General features: G+C 45.5%; 1 protein-coding gene across 1 annotated transcript in view; it reads right to left on the bottom strand.

Annotated features, from left to right (window-relative positions):
- CACNA2D4 (calcium voltage-gated channel auxiliary subunit alpha2delta 4) overlaps positions 1 to 7,471 on the bottom strand; it is a 119,628-nt gene that overhangs the window by 52,050 nt on the left and 60,107 nt on the right. The window lies entirely within an intron of this gene.

Below are 7,471 nucleotides of genomic sequence, written 5' to 3'. Positions count from 1 at the left end.
GAGGGAATACACACAGACCATACCCTGCGATATTCAACCGGCTCCACGTAAAGCTCAAGGGAAATATGCACAGTAACAACAATGCTTTGCATTTCTATAGTGCTTGCCTTTGGCAGCTCTCTGGGAGCTTGCAAACATTAATGAATTCACAGAGGCAGAGATTCAGAGAATATAAAGGCCAGAAGGGACTTTAGATCATCCAGTCTGACCTTCTGCGTATCGCACGCTACTTGGAAATGGTGTGGAAAAGAACCACAAGCATTATTTGGGGGTGGCAGAAAATGCCTTTCTGTGAAAGGCTGAAAGAGCTCAATCTGTTTAGCTTGTGAAACAGAAATTAGACAAACTATCCTGTAGAAAGACCAACAGTAAGTGTTTACATGCAGCTAAGCTGAATATTCCATAAAGTCATCTACCTTTGATTTGAAAAACACTCAAGAAAGGGAAAAATATTGTTTCCCTTGGTATCTTCTGACAATACCTATTTGTGTTCATTGTTAGCATTTATGCTTACTGACTAATTTGAATCTGTTTGGTTTTTCTGTCACAGTTTTTTGTTATTCTCTCCCCTAGATTAAAAAAAAATAAACCTTCAGTAACCAGCAGCTCTCTCTGTGGAGGCACTTCATACTCTAAATCAAATAATCTCTCAGTCTTCTTTTAGGTACAATAGGCAGACTGAGTTCATTAAGTCTTTCACTGAAAGCATTTTCTCACCTCTGGAACAACACTGGAGCCTATTGTCACACTGCTTCCAGCTTTTTCTCCTCCTTTTAGAAGTATTATCCTCATCCACCAGCATCTGTGCTCTATATTGTAGACACTAAATGACTTTTGCCACTTTTCTCTACTCCTTCCCACCAAAGAATGTCTCACTAGGTTGTGTGAACATTGTTCCTGCTTTAAAGATGGAGGCAAATGTAAATGCTAGGACAAAACCCTAACAAGTAATTTTGAGGGAGGAAGATTATGGGTAAGTGGTTCTGATCCTACCTTTATATTAGTATAAATTCAGTGCATTTTAAACATGAGCCTCCAGATTTATACAATTCTTGGCAAGAGAAAATCTAGCCCTTTATTTAAAAGGATTATCCCCTTCCAGCATTTTCCACTTTTTCATCCACTCACAGCCTCATATGGTTGTTTTTCTCATATCTCTCACTGGACATAAATGTTCTGGATTCCCCAGTTATTTTTTCTCTCTCCCCCTTATTTTTCCCTTCTTGTGACTGATCATCCCCTTTTCAATGAGTGCCTCTGACCAGCTGCTTCTCAGATTCTCCCTGCTCTGGTCTACTCAAATGTCACAAAACACACCAGCCCCCACATCCCCATCTGCTTTTTAAAGGTTTGTTATCATAAGCAGAGGTTTTTCTGCTCACTGTTCTTCACTTTGCAAAACCCAAAGCAATGAAGAGAAACCACCACAATGTCAAAGTCTGAGAGAGGGGTTTAGGTCAGCCCTAGCTTCTGGCCTCCCAGGTGCTGTGCTGGGGCTTTCAGCTGCATTAACAAGCTGATTTTTATTCAGTCATGACTGAAATCATGGAGTGTGTGAACTACAGGGTAGGAATGCCTGGCCTTGTGCCCAAGGAGAATGCTGCAGGGAATGGGAAGTTCCCTGAGTGTTTGTTTACCTTGCTTATTGCTGGTTTTTGTTCTGTGACATGGTGAGATCAGGACTTCAGCTGTTCCCTGGTCGAGGGATTACAGACTAAGAGAATCTCACTCCAGATTAAATCCATTGTCTTTATACCTCAGATTCTGGCTAAACCTGCATTACCCTAACAGACAGGAACCCACTTCTAGTTTTACACCCCAGGTATTTTGCTAGCCTGTCTGTGCTAGATTATCTCCACACAACCATGTGTTTTAGTTTAAATGTGTCCTCCAAGGTGCATTCATTACAGCAATCCTGTCTGCTTTGTCCTTGGCTGCATGTGGTTAAACAAGCTGGGTGCTCCAGGTTCCAATGCCAGACTTCCCTTTCCTCTCATCATCTGCCCATCCCTCCTGTCTCAGCCTGCATTCCTTTGATGAAAACTGTAACACAGACCACAGGAGAGGTCTCACAGGGCTTTGGGTGGGAGCATCAATGTATTTTCCCACTGGGAACATCTCCCCAAGCACTGGAACAGCATTTGCTTTGTCCCCAACTGCACTGCACTGTGATTCACCATCATGCCACCATCACCTAATACAGAAGATCCCAGCACTTTTTTCCTGAGCTTTCTCAGGATATGTTTACCACTAAGTCTCTCCTGCTGCCTTTCAGCAAGGTTCTCAGGACAGGTCTTGGCAGATGACAGTGGTTCCCTGAATTTAATGTGAGTATCAGGGAGCAATACAGTTTATACTGATGATCCACACTGAGGATCCTCACTGAGATTTGGCAAAACTGGCTCAACAGTTCCCAGAAGACAAGGGCTGCCTCCAGTCCTGCTTGCTGTGCTCCCTGCCAGATCTCTGAGAGTTTCCAGCTTACAGAAGATTTCTATTATTAGCTGCCAAGCGTATGACCTTGTCTGTCGTACTACTGAAATTCATTCTGTTTCTGGTACTCCTGCCAAGGTCAAATGAGGCTTCCTCTGCATATCCTGGTCCTTCCATGTACTAGCAATGCCTTCTAGTGTTGAATCACCAGGATGCTCCTTCCCTCTCCCCAGCTATCTGAGTTGGGGTCTCAGGGTAATATTAGCAAAGGCTAAACCTAAGGGTGACCATGGGGAGTGTAACAAGGAACTTTTTGCCAGATTTTGATGGGTGATCTTGCTGCTGCTGTCTTCTCAGACTGACTTCTCCCTCCCTGTTACTTACAAGTCCTCTGCCTCACCTGATCTCCAGTCTAACTAATTGTTTCTTATGTGGCACGTATCAAATGCTTTACTGGAATACAGAGATGAGACCTTTGAAATTTCTTTTGCCTTCCACAAAAACAAACATCTGAAAGAAAGATGTTGGCTCAGCCTGGTGTTATCCAGAACTGATAAACTCATATTGCTTGATTCCCTTTCTCCCTGGTTGGTAATAATTATACTCTCCTTGAAGATCTCCTCTAAAGTGCTACACATTGCAGAGGTCACACTTAAAAGTCTGAGCCTGACAAACTTATTTCTCATCCTTCTTTAATCCTAACTGCTGAATTTTCACTTTTGCAGACTGCATGGAGTCACCACTGTGTGCAGAGCTGAAAAAAGCCCTTTGCTGAGTGTGTTTCCACACGCCAGCTCTCCCAGGGCCAGAAAGCACCCAGGCTCAGCACTGTGAGTGCACTGATCAGCTTGAGCTGCTTATTCACAGCACCCAGCTTGTTTCTTTCCCCAAGGATGATATTTCTGTCCTTATCAATAACTTGCGCACTGAGTCTTCTTTGGTTTTTGCTCAGACTATAGACTCCTTGATCCCAGCTTCACTCTTATTGACCAGAAGTGACCCTACTTTTTTTTTTTTTTTTAATTCCCCAAATAGCTGAACAATATTAAGCCATTTGTTTTAACCTCCTTTGCAAGGTCTAGCTCAGCTTGATGTGTAAGCAATCCTCACTTTATCCCTACAGTTCTGACCTCTAAGGGAGGGCACAGCAGGGCAGGGCTAGGCAAGGCAGCCTTGTTTGCTGTCTGCCTTTTTTCCATTCCACACAATCTCTCTGCAGAGCCAGCTTAAGCAGCTGCTTGTTGTCACAGACAGATGGAGGGCAAGAGAATCAGGATCCTCACAGAAATGGGGGCTTCACACTGTCCCCAAAAGCTCAACTGCTCCCTCCCCACACTCCAGACTTTGCACTGCTGCCTGTGAAAGCAGTGCCATGAGCCAACAGCAGAACACCCTCCACACACTGGGCAGAGTATAGAGATGCCATCTAACCAGAATTATCTGTGATCCTGTGAGTGGGGTTTCTGTGTCCCAGTGAGAGAAAGGAAGAAAAGAAAAAGGTCTTTTGAAGGGAAAGGGATGGCAGTCAGAGTCCCATTACAAAGCCTTATGATAGGGAGATTTGTGCCTTAGATGATAGGTAGGGCAGGAGAAAAAGAATTCAGGATAAGTTTGGTGGCTAAAAGAATGCATCTTAGGAGAAGGCTGGAGCTGTACTCAGATCTGCTAAGATTCTGTGGTTCTCACCCTGCAAAACCTGTCTGCTCCTACTGTGGCTGAAGTTAAGGTAAACCATCATACAAGACATTTCCTATAACCTTCTCTGCCGTGACATTTACCATCTTCATCCTCATATCTACAGACTGCTCCTTTTTGGCATCTTCTCATGTGGCTTTGCTCCTCTGCTGAACTGCAGGTGCTGACAGAGCTCAGGACATCAGATATACCTGTGCTAAGGCTACAACAACAGCAATTTGTGCACTTTGCATAAAAGACATGGGGCACTGGAGGGATGGGTGTGAGCAGGGTAATGAGCTGGCCTTGCACTCACACAGATTTAGGTGGTGTCAGGGCTGCCAGTGCCACTTGCTTGGCAGCCTGTGGATCTTCCCACAGCTTCAAATGAAGGTCCTGCACCATTCATTACCCTCACTTTGGCAGTCCCCCTAAATACCCATTATCAGTCCCCCCTAAATACCTATTGACAGCCCCTGCACACTGGCTAAATCTCCATGGCCTCAGGGATGAACCCTGCACCTATCTGGAAAACACCACAGGCAGGAGGAAGTGCAAATTGCTCTGTGGTTCTGAGTGTCTGTGCATGTCCCCAGTGAGCCCAGGGATCTCACAGGACACTGCAGAGCAGCTCTTTATGCATGCACAGACACACATGCATGCACAAATCACCTCACACATCGTTCATCCACTCCCACGAGCACCCCTGGGTGGGGATACAGGGCCCTGCTGATGCTGGGCAGGCAGGAGTTAATGGAAGAGAGGCTGGGAAGGAAATTAAAAGCAAAAAAAGTTGAAAGCCCAGCACATGATTCTTCTCCTATCACATCTGTGAATCCTGGAGCGCAAGAGTAATTGTCTGCAATGAGTCAGACCAAAAGGCACAAGGTAATGGTTGCTATGGCAACCTGTGCACTGCTCTAATTCGGCTCGGAATTAAAATTATATCAAATAATTTGCAAGCAAAGGCAACATGGCAAAGGCGCTGGGTGCCAATCTAAAAGATCCAGCTCTATGCAAGTCTCTCCTGAGTCACTGGCAAGGGCTCTTCTCACTCCAAGAGTGAGAAGAGACAGCATGGCAATCAGTGGAGCTGTAGAGGCAGCAGGGATGGATAACCTTAGGCAAGAAGATTTCTGCTACACACGGGCAAGAAAAGGTCCTGGGCTGGAGCTCCAGCCTGGAACTGGGGCTGAGGATATCCTGGGACAGATGCCTCACCAGACCCCAAACGGGAAAACTCATTCCTCACAATTTTTTGTTGGGGTCCCACTGAGAAAATTCCCTGAAAGGCTGGTGAGGGCAGGCCCTGGGCACAGGAACCCACAGGGTCTGTGCTGGGTGAAGCACTGCCTGCATGGGCTCACTCCCTTAGAGCTTTTTCCCTGGTAAGTGGTGCAGTGTAAAAACTCAGGCGCTCAGCAGAGACTACAAATAAATATTTACTCTACAGAATTGGCTATTGTCTTCAGTTTTTCCCCAGACAAGGACTCCTCCCAAGGCAACAGACAATGTCTGCACACACAGGGGAGAGGCATGCTCCCCATGCTGAAGATCACAGCCTATGCAGACAGCACAAACACCATGGAAGAAAAGGAAATTGCTAAGGTCTAGCCAGGGTGAGCAGAATTCTATGGAAGATGCCTCACATTACTATTTTCAGCATCCTTTTGAGGTCAAAATAGACTTATTTGTCGCTCTTGTCCCCAGTTACTGTCTATGCATGGAGACATCTAGCTGGAGTTCTGCAGGCAGATGTTGCTCTCTCTCCTGTTCACTGAGCTGGCTGGAGGATAATCAGCTCTGAAAAGGGAACCATGTGGCCCCAGCACTGATGCCAAACCTTGATGAAAGACAAAGTTTGTAAGACCAGAGCCAGCACAAAATGACACAACCACCTCAGTTCTGTCTGGCTCATGGAACAGCCTGTGTGTGCCCCAGAAACACCCCAAAAAGCAGCCTGGGTGCTTACAGGTGTCCCCCAAGGCTCAGTGGGTAAGCAGAATGCAATGGGTGGCAGGCAGGCAGATGGAGGGATGAAGAGTGCAAGAGATGCTGGTTATGGAACCCTACCATGTCATGGGGACACTGACATTGGATTAGTGTCTCAACCCTTAGGCCAGCCAAGTGTGTCCCCACTGATAACAGCCTCCAGACAGATGTGCTGAGAGTGGAGAAGGCACAGCACTAAAACCAGCAGTATTTGTGCCATAGGAGTGTCCCTAACACTTTCCATGACTCACTTCCAGGGCATGGCCTGTTCAGATGGCTCTGATTTTGTCGGATCAAACAGATGCATGAGAAACTGCTCGGGCTTTGGGGGCTGCCAGAAGGGGCTGGCATCAGGCAGAGACCAGACACAGCAGGTGATGGGCTAAAAATGAGTTGCCTTCCTTCTTTTTATCCATCATAAAGGCATGCCAGGGGGACCATGATTTCCATAAAGGCACCTGGTGATGCCTCAGGGACTCACAGAAGTCTCTGCACTGTGATAACTTTGGCACAACCTTCAGCATGGAAAGAGGGACAGAATTCCTTCTGAATACTGCAGTACACATTCAAGAGATCAGCTACTCTTATATTTCATATGGGTGTCTTAATGCTGCTTTCTGAACCAGCCTAGTGAAATAATTTTAATTCTCCAGTTTATATGCAGCTATTTCCATGGAAAAGGTGCTTATGCTATTAAGGCTTATTTCCGTGAATTTAACAGCTTCTACTGATGCTACTGTCACTTTCCAGAGAGAAGGTTGAAATGTTTTATCCATCCAAACAACAAAACTGCAGGAATATGGAATTGTGTGCAGATTAGCTTAAAAAGATGCCACAGCAACAGTCCTGCTGAAAAAGCCACCTGTACCTCCTGTTCCTGCTTGCTGATAGCAGACAGCAGGTAGCCAAAATTGGAGACCAAGGAAGAGATGGAGAGACATCAAGCTGGCCAGGAATTGCTCTTCAAATTAAGAGCTTCCATCAGACTGACAGAGGCTGGATTTTAAGCAGAGGCAAAATGGCAAAATTACTCCCCATTACCTACTTTCCAGACTGATAGGTTTCAACTTCTTTAAAAAAAAAAAATCAAAATATTTTTTTAAAATCTGCTCCTGCTGCGAGTACAGAGCTTTTCTGAAAATACTGGTCTTGATAACTCAGTGTCCCAAAATTCTGTCTTTAAAACAGAGACAACATTTCTCCTCTCTGCCCTGGTTTGAGCTTACCTAGAGCTCTCCCCAAATACATCTGCATGAATTGCTGGTGTCATGGTGAATGATTTCACTGTGGCCCAATAACTGCTGATAAGAGCAGCTATTTCCAATATCAACAGAGGAGAGAAGTGCTGTGTAAAATAAACCTGCATCTCCCA

Source organism: Zonotrichia leucophrys, chromosome 1A (assembly GCF_028769735.1).
Source record: "Zonotrichia leucophrys gambelii isolate GWCS_2022_RI chromosome 1A, RI_Zleu_2.0, whole genome shotgun sequence".
In the NCBI taxonomy this organism is placed as follows: domain Eukaryota; kingdom Metazoa; phylum Chordata; class Aves; order Passeriformes; family Passerellidae; genus Zonotrichia; species Zonotrichia leucophrys.
This window is presented reverse-complemented; position numbering and strand designations above follow the sequence as displayed.